Source organism: Oryctolagus cuniculus, chromosome 11 (assembly GCF_051225735.1).
Source record: "Oryctolagus cuniculus isolate XC-2025 breed Fujian yellow rabbit chromosome 11, ASM5122573v1, whole genome shotgun sequence".
Taxonomy (NCBI): domain Eukaryota; kingdom Metazoa; phylum Chordata; class Mammalia; order Lagomorpha; family Leporidae; genus Oryctolagus; species Oryctolagus cuniculus.
The window spans coordinates 114,560,005-114,576,841 of record NC_142877.1 but is presented as its reverse complement, the minus strand read 5'-3'; the positions used below and the strand labels follow the sequence as shown (position 1 = coordinate 114,576,841).

The 16,837-nt window shown below is 62.5% G+C and overlaps 2 long non-coding RNA genes across 2 annotated transcripts; one reads left to right on the top strand and one right to left on the bottom strand.

Moving 5' to 3' along the window:
- Positions 1–205: 205 nt before the first annotated feature.
- Positions 206–1,756, bottom strand: LOC149123631 (uncharacterized). Its single transcript, XR_016216333.1, has 2 exons — positions 1,530–1,756; positions 206–460 (listed from the first exon to the last, which is right to left on the bottom strand). It is a non-coding gene; the product is annotated as an uncharacterized LOC149123631 (long non-coding RNA).
- A 13,756-nt stretch (positions 1,757–15,512) lies between these two features.
- LOC149123630 (uncharacterized) lies at positions 15,513–16,187 on the top strand. The gene is made up of 2 exons (XR_016216332.1): positions 15,513–15,679; positions 15,918–16,187. It is a non-coding gene; the product is annotated as an uncharacterized LOC149123630 (long non-coding RNA).
- The last annotated feature ends 650 nt before the right edge of the window (positions 16,188–16,837 follow it).

The following is a 16,837-nucleotide window of genomic DNA, read 5'->3' as shown; positions in this document are numbered from 1 at the left end:
CCAGTCCCCTCGCAGCCTCTGCCCCCCACCTCCTGGGCTGCCCAGAGCCCCCAGAGGGATCCCCCTTCCCGACGTCAGGAGGCCTGGCTCCAGCTGTTCCCAGCCTCGGGTTTTGGGCAAGTTCCTCAGCGTCCCCATGCCTCAGTTGTCTCATCTGTAAGATGGGCCCAGTAACGCCCGTGATCAAAGCCGACGTCTGGGAGAGTGGGAGAGCCGGGCTGCGTGTCACCTTTATTGTGGGTGCTGATATCCTTGTGCTTTCTTCCGTGTTCCACGGGCTTAACTGTCACAGCCTAGCCGACACTCATTAAAGCCACAGCTCAGCGGCGGCCGCCGGTCGCAGCCCTGGCCTTTGAACCCACGCGTCTTCACCACCGGCCTGCAGAGGGGACGCGAGGGTTTGCACAGCTTTGTGGGCACAGGAACTTGTACACATCCACGAAGACTCCAGAAACGTCCTCTGGGGGAGAGAGGGAGTGCACAGGTGAGGACACGGGCGGCACGTGGCGGGGCAGGGCGGGGGCGGCCAGTCTCCCAGCGCATGCCCGGTTGGGCTGGCAGGAGTTAACTGGGGGGGGCACCCAGAGCAGCAGGAGGGAGGGTCTCGTGGGGAGTGGGCGGCCCCCTCGAGACCTCTGCCTCCCCCTCGGTGGGCAGATCCAGTCCCTGCCAGCCCCTTGCTGACTCAGCCGGCGTCTCCTGCCAAGGCCTGCTGGCCGGAGCTCCCACAGTGGCGGGGCGGGGTGGGGGGGAGGCCACATTCTTGGTGCTGCTGCCTGCGGGGCGGCTGGCACCTCCTGGTGGATTCTGCAGAAGCCCAGGACCCTGGGACAGCTGCTGGTGGGCGGTGGATGTGGGGGGGAGGTCAGGAGGGGCCACTACGGGGGGACTGTTTAGCCAGGAACTGAGCTACTGGCTGGCATGGCTCAGCTCTGCCACGAATGACTTAGGTGAGCTCAGCGCCCCTCCCGCCTCAGTTCCCCCATCCATCAAATGGGTATATGCTAATAAACCTGGCCTGCCGCACCTCACAGCTGTTGGGAGCATCAAAGGGCCCCGGTGAACGCCCTTCGGAGACCTGGGGCTCAGCTCAAGGCTGCCTGTTGTCCCGGCCTCCTCGGGGCTAGACACAGATAGCTCAGGTCCCCCCACCTCCTCCTGCCTTTGTTCCCTCTGCCTACAGCACTCTCGCCCCTGGTAAGGGAAACGCTGCTGTCTTCCCGCCTCAGTGTCCGTGTCGTCCACTCAGAGGCCAGCAGACCCCAGCCCTAAGTTAGCTTCTTTCCACAGCCCGCGGCCCCAGGACCCCCTCCCTCGCGTGATTCTTTTTACATGGGGACCATCTCCCTGAGGACAGGGTCGGGGACAGCCTCGTCCCTGCTGTGTCAGGAGATGCACCTCGGTCTTTGTCCCATGTGAACGGGGCGACGCCTGAGGCTCAGAGAAGCCAAGGGCGGTGTCCAAGGTCACACAGCCGGGGAGAGATGGAGCCAGGACCCTCTAGAAGCAGCTCCCACTGCCAGCCTCACCAGCCTGGAGAGAGTTTCTCCCCCCTGCTTGTCACCGCCACCAAGGCCAGCGGCTGCCTCCTCCCTCGGCCACGGCAGGTGCCGGGCACAGCGCTGGGGGCGACAGAGACCGTTGGACAAGGGCAAGCTGCTGGGCTCCCTCCCAAGCCAGCTGCCACCGCGTGGGCCTCTGTCCCCCCACCGAGGACCAAGCGCTGCCGCCCGGGGGCCGGGCTCGGGCATTCCACGGGCCTGCGCGCCCGCTCCGGCCGCCTCGGCAGCTGCAGGACGGCCGGATGCCCCCCCTCCGGCGCCTCTGGGCCCTGAGCCCAGGCCACAGGCTGAGCTGCGGCTGGCACTGCTCCTTGGGGTTGGGGCAGGAACACCGCAGGGATTTTAAAAATAAAGGGCCTTGAGACAGTGGCCTGGCCCGGGTGGCCATGGGGCGGGGCAGGGGCCAGACCGGGACAATGGGGGGACATTCCTCCCACCGCAGCCCCCCCCATCCTCCCCTCCCCCAGCGGTACTGCTCTCCCAAGAACACTTCCTCCCCTGCGTGTCCTAAAAATAGGCCTCGACTATCTCTGGAGCACCTACTATGCGCCAGCCCCCAGCCCCTCCCCCGCGGCCAGCTCACGGAGGGGGAGCTGAGCCCCCACTACGCGCTCGGACCCCCCCCCTTCAGCTTCCCGCCCTCCTTCGGGCCTCCCCCAGCCAGGCTCCTCTGCTGGCCGGGCTAACAGGAAACAGCAGCCGGGGAGGTCAAGAGCCCAGCGCGCACACACAGGGGCCTGTCTGCCAGCGAGGGGGGCTTCCTGTTTACCACGATCCAAGGACCCTCGGGCCGCGCCCTGGACAGGCCTGGGGCAGCCCCGCTAGGCCGGATCCCAAGTCCTCGCCGGGGGAGGCCCCCTTGCTCCCCTCTGAGCATCTCCCCAACTTGCTCAACCCCAATCCCCCCCACTGCACTTGGTGGGGGGCACAGGATGGGAATGGCCAGGGAGCCCAAGTCCCAGGGAAGCATCCGGGGCTCCGGGCCCCCTGGGCGGGACTCCACCCGGTCCTCCCTTCCTCCCACCCGCCCAGCTGCAGGAGGGGAGGAGCCGAGGGAGCCTGGAGGGAGGAGCCAGGGCCTGAGCAGACTCTGGGGGCCTCAGTTTGCACACCCCTAGGATGGGCGCGGGCTGGCTCCTCTGCCAGCCCGGCTTCTCTCTCCCCCGTGACGCCCCTGGAGCTGCCAAGAGGCTGGATGGCTTCGAACCTAGCAGAACCCCTCCACGGTGGGTGGGGCTGGCCAAAGGTGCCACCAGGAAGTGGACACCTCGTCCCCTCCCCCTCCCTGCAGCCCCAGCCAACTGGCCCTGTGTTGCTCAACAGGTATCGACCCAGGGCATAGGGTTACAGCCAGGCCCCTCCCCCCCTTCCCTCCCTCCCCTAGCCCCCAAGAAGTTGGGTGGGTCCCCGACAGTCTTCTGTCTCCCCTCCTGCACTGCACCCCCAGCTCTGGAGACAGACCCTTAGGGCACAACGTCACTTTCCTGAGAGCTGTGGTGAAGCAGTCCTGGAGGGCTTCCAGGGGGAGGCCCAGGAAACAGCCCAGCCAAAGGCACCGATCTCCAGAGCAATGCCAGGGGTCTCATGGTCCAGGAGGGGGCGGAGGGAGCTGGGGATGGGCAGGGACGAGGTCATCGGGCCGGGCTGGGCTGGGCTGGGCTGGGCTTCTCACGGCTCTGGGGTGCCCCCTTTTGCCCTGGGCAAGGATTTGGGATTGTGTGGGGCCTCTGCAGGTGTGGCGAGGGGAGCTGCGGCACAGCCCCTGTGAGGGGTGCTCGGGGCCCGGGCCCTGGGGCTGCTTGAGGAGGCCGCACGGCAGCCCTGAGGCGAGTCCCGCTCTGCCAGGGTGCAGCGTCCTGACCGTGGGCGAGAGCAGGACGTCCCCGGCCTCAGTTTCCCCCTCTGTGAGATGGAGCTCCACGCCCTGGCCTCCGGCAGCGAGGCTCCTGGCACCTGTGAGCACTCCCTGCCGGTTAGCAGCATCCGTATGAACTGAGAAAAAGAAAGTGGGTCCTCCGAGGTCGGCTGGCGGGGGGGGGGGCAGGCGTTTTCCCAAAACTCTGCAAAGGCAGACCTGGTGGGCAGACCTGCGGGATCCCAGGAGCCCCCGCGGCACCCCTGCCCCCACGCTCCGACCGGCCGGGTCCGGGCTGGGATGGGGCAGGTGTGGGGTGCATTCCTCGGGGTTCACAGCGGGGATTTGCCCCTGGCCTCCTCCAGGGGCAGGGACTCCCACACCATCGCCCCAGCCAGGCGGCTGCTAACGGGCCCGCGGGAGGCACAGAGAGTCGTCCCGTTTTCCTGGTGGAGAAAGTGAGAGCTCCAGGAGCTAACAGACTGGTCGGGATCGCAAGTGCCTTGTGAGGCCCCGACCTGGGATTTGAACCTGCACACGAACTCTTTAAAAATATTTATTTATTTTTGGGGCCGGCACTATGGTGTAGCAGGTAAAGCTTCCGCCTGCAGTGCCGGCATCCCATATGGGTGCTGGTTCAAGTCCCGGGCGCTCCCTTCCGATCCAGCCCTCTGTTGTGACGCTGGGGTGAAGAAGCGGCGGGCCCTGGTGTAGACCCCTCTGCGAAACAGAGCCTGGGACTCAACCCCGTGCCTGACTTCTTTCCCTCCGCCGGGGTCCGGGGGTTCCTGCCCTGTCCGGGTCTCTCAGATGGGAGCAGCCGGTGGGCTTCGTCACTGGGCCCACGCAGCCAGGCGTGGGAAGGGGCTTGGGAACAGTTCTGCCCGCGGGGTGGTGGGCCTGGGACGGGGGTGGGTGGGGGGTGGACCTTGGGGGCGGGCAGTGGTCGCAGCGGCTGTCCCTGGGGCTAGAGTGTCTCCCCCCCCCGCCCTCCTCCCCCATGGATGGCAGATTGGGGCTAGCAGGAGGGGGGTTTGTCTGGGAGCTCGGCTGCCATCGCACGCCCTGGCTGGGCGTTGTGGTGAGTCACTGGCGAAGCCCCAGTTTCATTTGTAACCAGGAGCCAGCCGCGGAGAGCCTGGGGCACTTTCTACTGAGCCCAGAACCCCCGGGGGAGGGGCCGGGAGCCGGCAGAGTGCCAGGTCCCTGAGAGTTGGCATCATTTGCATAATTCACTCCTTTCTTTGAGGATTGTGAGAAAGCCCCAGGGCGAGTTCCCCCGGCTGGATGCTGCCACTCACTCCCTGGTTCGGTTCGTCCCACCCCTGTTCCTGCCATCCCCACTGTGTGGTCGTGTGGCTGTCCAGCTCACGCAGGAACAAGGGGCGTTTGCACAACTCAGGGCCCCGGGCACGGGGTGGGGGATGGACTTGGGGTTGGAGGGTAAGTGTGTGTGGGGGGTCTCCACAGCTCTGTTGAACAGTTTTGCAGCCCCTGCTCCCACCTGGGCCTTGATTATGCCACCTGTGAGCTGGGCACAAGAATGGGGCTGTTAGGAGGTGCACTGGGTGCCTGGTTGGCCCAGGGACATTTCTGCTGCTGTCAGTGCTGTAGGCTGCGTACCCGAGACGTCAGGGCCAGCCTGGCTGGCAGGGAGGGGCTTTCTGGACCCCAGGGCCCAGAGGTGTGTGGCCTGCGGCTGTGACGGCAGTGGTGGGAGGGGGGGGGCGTGGAGGACACCGTCATTCTCCTTGGGCTTTCTCAGGGCGGCAGGCAGCCACGGAGGGCTCGTGAGCTCTGGAGAGATTTGGTGGATCTGCGCAGTAGTCAGGGGCTGGAAGACGGAGGGACCGGCAAGGGCCTTGGAGCCAGGGCCGTAGCCCAGTGGGGCGCTCGTGGCTGAGGCAGTGGACGGATGCCTGGGCTGCCGGAGGGGGTTGTGGGAGACTGGGAGCCATCCATGGGCGGGCTTTGAAGGGTGTGTAGGAGTTGTCCTGGGACCCCGAGGGAGGGGCAGCAGCCCCTGGAAGCAAGCGTGGAAGATGCCACAGAGCCTGTGGGTCTGAGTGTGCGGGGGAGAGTGTGGGGTCAGAAGCTGGGGGCCTTGGGTGCCACCTGCAGGTCCTGGGGGTGGGGGTCAGTGGCTGAGTGGCACCTTTTGCTATGGTAACACAGGGCACAAGGGCCTGCCTTGTGGTGGGTTATACCTCTGCTTTAGACTCCAGCATCCCATACGAGTCCCGGCTGCTCCGCTTCCGATCCAGCTCCCTGCTGGCGCGCCTGGGAAAGCAGCTTGGGCCCCTGCGCCCGCGTGGGAGACGCGCGTGCAGCTCCAGGCTCCTGGCTTTGTCCTGGCCCAGCTCTGATGTTGTAGTCATTTGAGGAGTGAACCAGTGGGTGGAGGATGTCTCTCTCTGTCTCTCTCCCTTTCCCCTTCTCTCTTTCATTTTGCCTTTCAAATAAGTAAACAAATCTTTAAAATAAAGACAGAAGGCCACAAACCTAGCGGCTTGAGACCACGAGACGTCCCCTCCGTTCCACTGTCCCTGCTGTCCTGCTTCGGGAAGTCAGGGGTCAGAGGGCTCTGGGAAGAACTCGCCCCAGCCTCCTTCCCTCCCTCTGCACCGGGACCCAGGAGGCTGGGTTGCACCTGCGGGGCGAGGGCGCCACCGTGTGTCCGTCTTGCATCAGTGCGGACAGCAGCGGCTCTACGCCGCCCAGACACCCACGAGCAAGACCCAGACTCGCGCGCGGGGGGCCGGGCGGGGCTTCTTAGGGTCTCCGTGTCCTCACCTGGAACCGGAGCGGGGCGCTGGCGAGCCCGCCTGGAAGGGGCCCCTTCCCAACCTCTGACCCTGAGAGAAGCGAGAAGACCCCGTGGGCCCCGTGCATCTCCGGCCCCTGAGTGAGCTCCCAGTGCGGGGCTCTTCAGCGTGGGTTGTTCACCGGCTTTCCCTAAACAGCGCGTCAGAGCGAACAAAGCCGACTCCCGGAGCAGCGACCGCCAGCGCCCCCTGGAGGGAGGCAGGGGGCAGGACACAAACCCAGTCTGAAGCGGTCCCTTAACCATTAGGCCACACTCCCCCCTTAACGTGTTTTTGTAGAACAGACACTGTATGGTCTAACTTATTGTTATTTTTTATGGCTTGTGCTTTGGTTTTTTGGTTTAAGACACCGCTGTCTATTACAGGGGGCGTGTATCAGAAGAGGAGAGGCCGGCGCCACGGCTCACTAGGCTAATCCTCTGCCTGTGGCGCCGGCACACCGGGTTCTAGTCCCTGTAGGGGCGCCGGATTCTGTCCCGGTTGCCCCTCTTCCAGGCCAGCTCTCTGCTGTGGCCCGGGAGTGCAGTGGAGGATGGCCCAAGTGCTTGGGCCCTGCACCCCATGGGAGACCAGGAGAAGCACCTGGCTCATGCCTTCAGATCAGTGTGGTGCGCCAGCCACAGCGTGCAGGCTGCGGTGGCCATTGGAGGGTGAACCAACAGCAAAGGAAGACCTTTCTCTCTGTCTCTCTCTCTCCCTGTCCACTCTGCCTGTCAAAAAAAAAAAAAAAGTGGAGGAGAGACTGAAATCCGAGCACTTGGATATGGTACGCAGGCAGCCCGAGTGGTGGCTTCCGCTGCTGGGCCGTGGTGCCAGCTCTGGGCCCTGCTGTTCTAAGTCACCAAGTTGGTGGCAGGTTTTAGGAGCAGCCCCAGGAAGCTCACACCGGGGTCAGCCGCACCTCTCCCCACCCCCAGGCTCTGGCGGCTGACCCAGGCCCCTCCTTCCACGGCTCTGTGAGCCCGCCTGCCCGGGTGGTCACTCAGGCGGTGGAAGCTGGGAGCTGGTCTCCGCCCTGTGCCCTGTCGCTTTCTCTGTTCATCTTCTGCACCTGTGCCTCGACGGAGCTCCCGCGACCCCACACAGGACGGTCCCCGGGCTGCTTCCTCGCCTGCTCTTTCTAGAAACGGCTTTTTTGTTGCCCGTCGACATACGTTTTAGAATCAGCGCATTAATTTCAGGAGAAAAACCAAGCGCAGGGATTTTGATTGGGGTTGCATTACATTTGTAACCCGGGAAGGATCCGAAGATCACAGGCTGGACTCCTCCAGTTCACAGAGATGCCTCAATGTATCCAGCTTTTCTGTATTTTCACATTTCTTAAAGATTTATTTATTTATCTGAGTGGTAGAGTGAGAGAGAGAGAGAGAGAGGTTCCGTCTGCTGGTTCACTCCCCAAATGGCCACAATGGCTAGAGTTTAGCGAATCCAAAGCCAGGAGCCAGGAGCCAGGAGCTTCCTCTGGGTCTCCCACATGGGTGCAGGGGCCCAAGGACTTGGGCCATCCTCCACTGCTTTCCCGGGCCACAGCAGAGAGCTGGACAGGAAGTGGAGCTCTCCTGGTTTCGAGTCGACTCAGCTCCGGCTGTTGAGGCCATCTGAGGAGTGAACTAGCAGATGGAAGACCTCTCTCTCTGTCTCTCCCTCTCTCTGTAGCTCTGCCTCTGAAATAAATAAAATCTTATATTAAAAAAATCTATCTTCTCATCAGCTGATGGCTGTGTGGGCTGTGTGGGCTTCTTGGCCGTCGATAGTAGCAGGAACAGCGTGTGTAAGCGTGTTTGCCGTTGTCCCGAGTGAAGCCGCTGGCCGCACTGTGGCTGTGTGTTTCACTTCGGGAGGAAGCACCCTGCGGCTGCTGTCCCCTCATCCTCTCATCCCCTCGTCCCCTCGTCCCCTCGTCCCCCCTCGTCCCCTCGCCCCCTCGTCCCCCCTCGCCCCCTCGTCCCCTCGCCCCCTCGTCCCCTCGCCCCCTCGTCCCCTCGTCCCCCCTCGTCCCCTCGCCCCCTCGTCCCCTTGTCCCCCCTCGTCCCCTCGCCCCCTCGTCCCATTGTCCCCCCTCGTCCCCTCGTCCCCCCTCGTCCCCTCGCCCCCTCGTCCCCTTGTCCCCCCTCGTCCCCTCGCCCCCTCGTCCCATTGTCCCCTCGTCCCCTCATCCCATTGTCCCCTCATCCTCTCGTCCCCTCGTCCCCTCGTCCCCCCTCGTCCCCTCGCCCCCCCTCGCCCCCTCGTCCCCTCGCCCCCCCTCGTCCCCTCGTCCCCTCGCCCCCCCTTGCCCCCTCGTCCCCTCGCCCCCCCTCGCCCCCTCGTCCCCTCGCCCCCTCGCCCCCCCTCGTCCCCTCGCCCCCTCGTCCTCTCGTCCCCTCGCCCCCTCGTCCTCTCGTCCCCTTGTCCCCTCGTCCCCTCGTCCTCTCGTCCCCTCGCCCCCTCGTCCCCTCGCCCCCTCGTCCCCCGTCCCCCCTCGTCCCCTCATCCCCTCGTCCCCCCTCGTCCCCTCACCCCCTCGTCCCCTCGTCCCTCGTCCTCTCGTCCCCTCGCCCCCTCGTCCCCCGTCCCCCCTCGTCCCCTTGTCCCCCCTCGTCCCCTCGTCCCCTCGTCCCCCCTCGTCCCCTCGCCCCCTCGTCCCCTCGTCCCTCGTCCTCTCGTCCCCTCGCCCCCTCGTCCCCCGTCCCCCCTCGTCCCCTCGTCCCCTTGTCCCCCCTCGTCCCCTCGCCCCCTCGTCCCATTGTCCCCTCGTCCCCTCATCCCATTGTCCCCTCATCCTCTCGTCCCCTCGTCCCCTCGTCCCCTCGTCCCCCCTCGTCCCCTCGCCCCCCCTCGCCCCCTCGTCCCCTCGCCCCCCCTCGTCCCCTCGTCCCCTCGTCCCTCGTCCTCTCGTCCCCTCGCCTCCTCGTCCCCTCATCCCCTTGTCCTCTCGTCCCCTTGTCCCCTCGTCCCCTCATCCCCTTGTCCTCTCGTCCCCTCGTCCCCTTGTCCCCTCATCCCCCCTCGTCCCCTCGTCCCCTCATCCCTTGTCCCCTCATCCCCTCATCCCTCGTCCCCTCATCCCTCGTCCCCTCGTCCCCTCATCCCATTGTCCCCTCCTCGTCCCTCATCCCCTCGTCCCCTCGCTGGCCTCCCGGGTGCCAGCGGCAGCGGCTGCCCGTGTGTCCCGGGGCTGGGCGTGCCGTGCGGCGTCCCACTGCGGTGTTGATTTGCATCTTCCTAATGTGCAATCATGTTTTGTGGTTTTCAGAAGAGCGGCTCTTACATGTCTTTTGATTTATTCCTTGGGAGAGGATGATTTTGATTTTCCTATACATATTACTTTTCTTAAAGATTTATTTATCTGAAAGGCAGAGTTACAGACAGTGTAAGGGAGAGAGAGAGAGAGAGAGAGAGAGAGAGCGAGCAAGATCCTCCATCTGCTGGTTCATTCTCCAAATGGCCACAATGGCTGGGGCTGTGCCAGGCCAAAGCCAGGAGCCAGGAACTCTTTCTGGGTCTCCCACGTGGGTGCAGGGCATACGCCCTTGGGCCTCTGCTGCTTTCCCAGGCCATTAGCAGGCAGCTGGATCGGAAGTGGAGCAGCCGGGACTTGAACTGGAGCCCACAGGAGAGGCTGGCATTGTAAGCAGCCGCTTAACCCGCTGTGCCGCAGCGTGGGCCCTGGCAGCTCGTTTATTTTTGGCACGGATGATTCCATTGTTGGGCTGTGTACCGGGCCACCCACTTCCGATCCAGCTCCCTGGGACTGTACCTGAGAAAGTAGCGAAAGAGGACGCAAGCGCTTGGGGTCCTGCACCCATGCGGGAGACCCAGAGATGATTTTGCAAATCCTTTCTCATCATTGTGGCTTGTCTTCTCATTCTATGGACAGTGCCTTTCTCAGAGCACAGCTTTTAATTTTAACGACGTCCAACGCGTTCACTATTTCCTTTGAGGATCCTGACTTCGATGCTTTGAAAAGACGCAGCAAAGCCAAGGTCACGGAGGTTTCTCCCGTGGGCTTTGTGTTAACGGCTTTGCCCTACTGTAGGCTCAGGGGAGTGCTCTTTTGTTTTCTTAAAGTTCTATTTATGTGTTTATTTGAAAAGCAGAGAGGGAGAGAGAGAAGGAGAGGGATTTTCCGTGTGCAGGTTCACTTCCCAAATGCCGTGCAATGGCCAGGGCTGGGTCGGGCCGACAACAGGAGGCTGGAACTCAATGCGTGTCTTCCACCTGGGTGGCAGGGACCCGAGTGCTTGGGCTTCATCTGCTGCATCCCAGGGTGTGCTTTCTTTATTTTTACTATTTTTTTTTTGACAGGCAGAGTGGACAGTGAGAGAGAGAGACAGAGAAAAAGGTCTTCCTTTGCCGTTGGTTCACCCTCCAATGGCCGCCGCGGCTGGCGCGCTGCGGCCGGCGCACCGCGCTGATCCGATGGCAGGAGCCAGGAGCCAGGTGCTTTTCCTGGTCTCCCATGGGGTGCAGGGCCCAAGCACCTGGGCCATCCTCCACTGCACTCCCTGGCCACAGCAGAGAGCTGGCCTGGAAGAGGGGCAACCGGCACAGAATCCGGCGTCCCGACCGGGACTAGAACCCGGTGTGCCGGCGCCGCTAGGCGGAGGATTAGCCTAGTGAGCCGCGGCGCCGGCCGCTTTCTTTATTTTTAAGATTTATTTATTTATTTGAAAGGCAGAGTTAGAGAGAGGGAGAGAGAGAGAGAGAGGTCTTCCATAAGCTGGTTCACTCCCCAAGTGGCTGCAATGGCCTGAGCTGTGCCGATCCGAAGCCAGGAGCCAGGAGCTTCTTCCGGGTGTCCCACACAGGTGCAGGGGCCCAAGCACTTGGGCCATCTTCTACTGCTTTCCCAGGCCATAGCAGAGAGCTGGATTGGAAGAGGAGCAGCCAGGACTCGAACCGGCGCCCATATGGGATGTGGGTGCTTCAGGCGACTGCTTTACTTGCTATGCCACAGCGTCGGCCCCCAGGACTCTGAGGGCAGCCAGACCCCTGCGTCCTGCCCGAGTCAGCGGGAACACAGCCCCTGCGGTGGCACCACCACGCCTGGCCACCCTATCTGCGGGGCCCTCTCCACTCACCCGGGGCCAGCTGCTCCAGTGCTGGGGCTTCCCTCCACGCTGCCAGGCCCAGCGTCTGCCACACCTCCCCCAGGAAGCCCTCCTGCTTGCAGTACTGGGTGATGTTGAAAACCAAGCTGACTGCAGAACCAGGCTGTGCCTAGATTGAAACCCTCGGGATCACCCGCTTCCCAGCTGGGGTCCTGGGGTCCGGTCGCTGAACTTCCAGGCTCAGTTGAGGGTTGTGGGGTGGCTACTCCTCGGGTCTGTTGCCACCTGCATTGCTGGAGTCATGGGCGATCCCTGGGCCGGATCCCAGCAAGTGCACTGTGCTGACCACCTAGGATGGGCCGCGCGTCATGCTGAGCTCCTCCAATGTAGCAACTCATTTGGTCCCTGGAATGGCCCTGTGCAATAGCTATTTTTATATCCCCATTTCACAGACCAGAAGACTGAGGCCCAGAGAGAGGGATTTGTAAGCAGGCAGGCTGCTCCAAAGCCTAGTTTCCTGCCCCCATGCCATGATGCAGCTCATGTACTTTTTTAAATTTTATTTTTTGTCTTTCTTTTTCTTTTTGCAGCTCAGGTAGGGAAACTGAGGCCAAGAAAGGAAGTATGAGCTCCCCAAAGTCTAGAAACAAACACGGAGCAGAGTAGGGCTTTGAACCAGGATTCCTCATGCTCACCGTCACGGCTTCTCCCCAGAGTGCGTTGAAGCTGGGGGAGGTTTCCGGCTGGGCTGGGAGAGGGCAGCCCTGCCCTCGGCCTCACCTGAGCCCCCGCCTCCTCCTTGCACCGGCCCGCCCCGGGGCTCGCGTGAGAGGAGCGCTCATTCCAGCCTGCGCTCAGCTGCGGGGAGCTTCCTCTGGGAGCACCAGGGCCGGATTATTCACCTCCTTCCAGGCAGACGCCGCCCACTCATCTCCTCCCTCCCGGGCTTGGGGGCTGGGGGGTGGGGGCTGAGTCACCGGGCGGGTGGTGAGCAGAACTCACCGTGGCATGCAAGGGTGCAAGTTTCGGCAGGTGAGAGCCAGCACCCCTCGCAGAGCACCCTGGCCGGTCCTTCTCCAGGCCACCCCTCCTGCACTGCCTCTTCTTGGATTGGGGTGCCCAGGGTTTCCTCTTCTCACCTCCCGTGTGGGCGTGGGCTTGTGCTCCTGCGACAGTGCCTGGGTCCCCAGGGCGCCAGACGGGGCTGAGCCGTGCCGGCAGGTGGGGCAGGCCCGCCCCCCAGACTTAGCCCCTGTGGTCACTGCTCCAGCCTGCAGGGCCCTGGGCCTACCTGTGGCCATAACGGAACCTGGGGTTCACAGAGGAACTGACTAGGGGCTTGTTAAGATTTAAGGGGCTAGGCCGGCGCCGTGGCTCAATAGGCTAATCCTCCACCTTGCGGCGCCGGTACACCGGGTTCTAGTCCCGGTCAGGGCGCCGGATTCTGTCCCGGTTGCCCCTCTTCCAGGTCAGCTCTCTGCTATGGCCAGGGAGTGCAGTGGAGGATGGCCCAGGTGCTTGGGCCCTGCACCCCATGGGAGACCAGGAAAAGCACCTGGCTCCTGGCTCCTGCCATCGGATCAGCGCGGTGCGCCGGCTGCAGCGGCGGCCATTGGAGGGTGAACCAACGGCAAAAGGAAGACCTTTCTCTCTGTCTCTCTCTCTCACTGTCCACTCTGCCTGTCAAAAAAAAAAAAAAAAAAAAAAAAGATTTAAGGGGCTGGGGCCAGTGCCGTGGTGCAGTGCTGGTGCCCCATATGGGCACCGGTTCACGTCCAGGCTGCTTCACTTCCGATCCAGCTCCCTGCTGGTGCACCTGAGAAAACAGCGGAAGACCACCGGAGTGCTTGGGTCCCTGCACCCACGCGGGAGACCCGGATGGCATTCCTGGCTTCCTGCTTTGTCCTGGTCCACATGTGGCAGTTACGGCCATTTGTCGAGTTAACTAGCAGTGGATGGAAGATCTGTCTCTCCTCTCTCTCTCTAACTCTGCCTTTCAAATAAATAAATAATAAATCAATAAATCTTTAAAGAGCCAAAGATTTAGGGTGCTAAGCCTGGAAACCACTTACGTGGGTACCAAACAAATGCTCAAACCATTGGTGCTCACGGAGCCCTGGACTTTAGATGGCGCCATTCCTCTCACAAGACACAGCCACGACTGTCTCCAGGTGGAGATTTGAACTCAGGGCTGGGCGACTACGTGTTTGGGCCATCGGCAGGGGAAGGCTGGCCAGCCACGGGCCGTGACTCAGCGTGGGCAGGTCCCCCGCCCACCTCCCGCTCTTTCCCGCTGACTCAGCCCTGTGGATTCGGCCGGCTTTTCTCTGGAATCCCGGGCCCCAGGTCGTGTTCCCCAGGCAGCCGCCTCCTTGGGGACACCACTGCTGGGGGATGTGGGTGATGACCTGAGTGCTCATGACAGCTCTGGCTGTGTCCTGTGTCCCCTGGGGGCCTGGAGCTCCTCTCGGGTGGGTGGGGCTCCTCCCTTGCTCCCCCTTGCAGGCAGAAGGGCACCCCAAGGCTCCGAGAGAGCACCCGAGGTGTGGCTAGGTGGCACAGCCTCAGGACCAGAGTGCTCAGGCTCCTGCCTGCTGCCCTGGGTCCCAGGGCTCAGCTCCCAGCCCAGCCCCCCACCCCAGCTCCGCCTCGTGCCTAGCCCAAGGCCAGGCAAGCACAGATCTCTGTAAGGGGTCTGATGGGAGGTGGGGGTGAGTCAGTTGTTGGGAATGGGGCTGCCTTCCTTCGGCCCCTGCCGGCACCCCCACCCTGCAACTCGGAGAGGCTCCGTGGCCGCTCCGGTCTCTGCTTCCCGCGCTCTGGTCTCTGCCTCGGGGAGCCAGGTGAAGCCACCCCAGACTCTGTCTCCCCAAGATCTGTAAAATACGGGAGTCTCCTGGACTCTAGTCTCCTAGTCTCTCCAGCCCTGTCCCTCCTCCTCCCTCCCTGGGCCCAGGTGCACCCTCAGATGAACAGCAGGGATGGGCTGAGGACTGTGCCCAAAGCCACAAGCGGGCGTTGTACTAGGACAGGAGCCCTGGGTGTTCTGGCCCATCCTGGGCCATTGCCAAGTGTCCTGGTGGCCACTGCGGTGGCAGGCTCTGTGGGGGGACCCTTATGACCCAGGCCCTCCCCGTCGGTGACCAGACAGCCACACACGGTGAGAGCAGTCTTGGGGCCGGGGTCCTGGTGCACCCACACTTACAGACTGTGCAACTCTAGACCTAAACCCCTGGGTACACTCGGGACCAAAGAGGAACAGAGATGGCGCAGGGGCCGGGGCCGCCGGGAAGGAAGGAATGGAATCGTGGACCCCCGCCTCTGTGGACCGCGTGGCTGGTTTGGGGAAGGCCCGGATGGTGGAGTATTAGATGGAGGCCAGTGCCCTGAGAAGGACGCTGTCCCTCTCCTCCTCCCCCTGCCCCTCCTCCCCCGCTTCACGCCCCCTCCAATGTTCTTGGAACGTTCCCGTCCACTCTTGTAGCCCAGCGCTGCACTGTTGTTGGGGCGGAAGCAAGAAACAGGCAAGCCAAGTGAGCACCTGCGGGTGTCGGGGGAGACAAGGCATTGGGGCGGCGGGAGGGGTGCGTGGAACTGCCCGCCTGGAGACCCTGGAGACCCAGGAAGAGGAAGAGGCTGGACAAGGGCCTTAGAGAAAGTCGCTCGTGCAGCGATCCTGGGACGGTACCCAGCGGCCTGGCACAGGCTCCAGACCTTGTGTGTTGCTGCTGCGGTCCCGCCGCCCTGGCGTGGCTGCAGAGCGGAGATGGACGCGGCAGAGCCCGCAGAGGACACTGGAGGAGATGTCCAGCCCCAGGCGTCCGCCATCGGGGCTGTGGGTGCCCAGGGACAGGACCAGGAGGTGCTGCTGTGTGCGGGGCTGTGGGCGGGTCTCTGCCTCTCCCCACATGGCCCGATGCCCACTGTGAGCAAGCGTGAGTGTGAACCCGCGGCCCCTGGGGGGCTCCTGCTCTGACCCCTGTCCCCTTACTTCTCTGTGCACAGATCTGTCCATCACGTGGCTTCTGTGCCTTATCTCTGGGCCCTGCTCAGGCTTCTGGCTGAGAAAATAATTAACTACAGACTCATTTCCAAGGCCTCCATCCCGGTGTCCTCCCAGCCAAGTTAAAAATACAATGAGCAGGGCTGCTGCTGGGCGGAGCTGCTCCATGTGGGAGCGCCAAGGACATCCAGGGCCAGAGAGAGGGAAGGTGTGTGTTGGAGGGAGGCCTGGTGTGTGCGGGACACAGAGCCTGGGGGAGGAGAGAGGCCAGGCGCCTGGCTCTAGCCTCCCCTCCTCCCCGCCTGCCCGCCTGGCTGCCTTGCTGTGTGCATGTGGGTGAGTCCTTCCTGGGTTCATGGAGAAGTTTGCACTGAAACTTTGTCCTCCCTGCAAGCAAACAGGTGAGACCCAAACAGAAATGAGAGCGCAACAGCAGCCAAAGAGCAAGCCTGGTTTCCAAAGGACCCCGGGTCCAGAGAGCTCCTGGAGGGCTTTTCAGAGCCTTTACTGATTGAAGACTTTTTTATTCGGAGAAGTAGCGCCCTTGGCCTCAGCACTGAATTCAGAAGGTGTGGCAGGGGGCCAGGGCTGTGGCTTAGCGGGTAAAGCTACCGCCTGTGGTGTCGGCATCCCATACAGGTGCCGGTTCTGGTCCAGCTGCTCTAGTTCCGATCCAGCTCTCTGCTGTGGCCAGGGAAAGCAGTAGAAGATGGCCCAAGTCCTGGGGCCCCTGCGCCTGTCTGGGAGACCCGGAAGAAGCTACTGGCTCCTGGCTTCGGATCGGATCGGCTCTGGTCTTTGCAGCCATTTGGGGAGTGAACCAGTGGGTGGAAGATCTGTCTGTGTCTCCTCCTCTCTCTGTAACTCTGACTCTCAAATAAATAAATAAACAATATATTTTTTAAAAAAGCTGTGGCAGGCATTTCAGGAGCTCATCACTGATCCCTCTCCTCCCAGGTGTCCCCCACCCCCAGCCCGGCAGTGACAGCTTCCAATGCATTGAGAGCTGATGACAGAGAGAATAAGGGCATAGACCAGATGTCCGCAGCTAAGGGACCGCCCATTTCCAAGAGAGGGTGGAGCGTGGAAACAATGTTTCTCATATGAGGGCACTTGAAGAAATTTGTGCAGAACTGGAATCATGCATAATCTTTTTGTTTTTAGACCTATTTATTTATTTGAAATGCAGAGTTACAAAGAGCAAAAGAAGGTGGGAAGGAAGGAGGGAGAGAGAAAGAGAGGGAAAGAGAGATCTTTGATTTGCTAGTTCACTCCATAAATGGCTGCAACGGCCAGGCAGAAGCCAGCCTGCAAACTGGGAGCCAGGAATTGGGTTTAGGTCTCCCCACGAGTGGCAGGAACCCATACACTTGAGCCCCCAGTGGAGCCTCCGAGATCTGCATGAGCTGGGAGTTGGAGTCAGGACCTGCAGCTGGGAATTGCACGCAGGCCCTCCCCCATGCCGGTGGTGACCACCTGCATCCCCTGAACTCTGGGGAGACCCTCCCACTCTCCACCTGCGCAGGCGCTTCATGTAACAGGGGCTGCAGCTGTGGGGG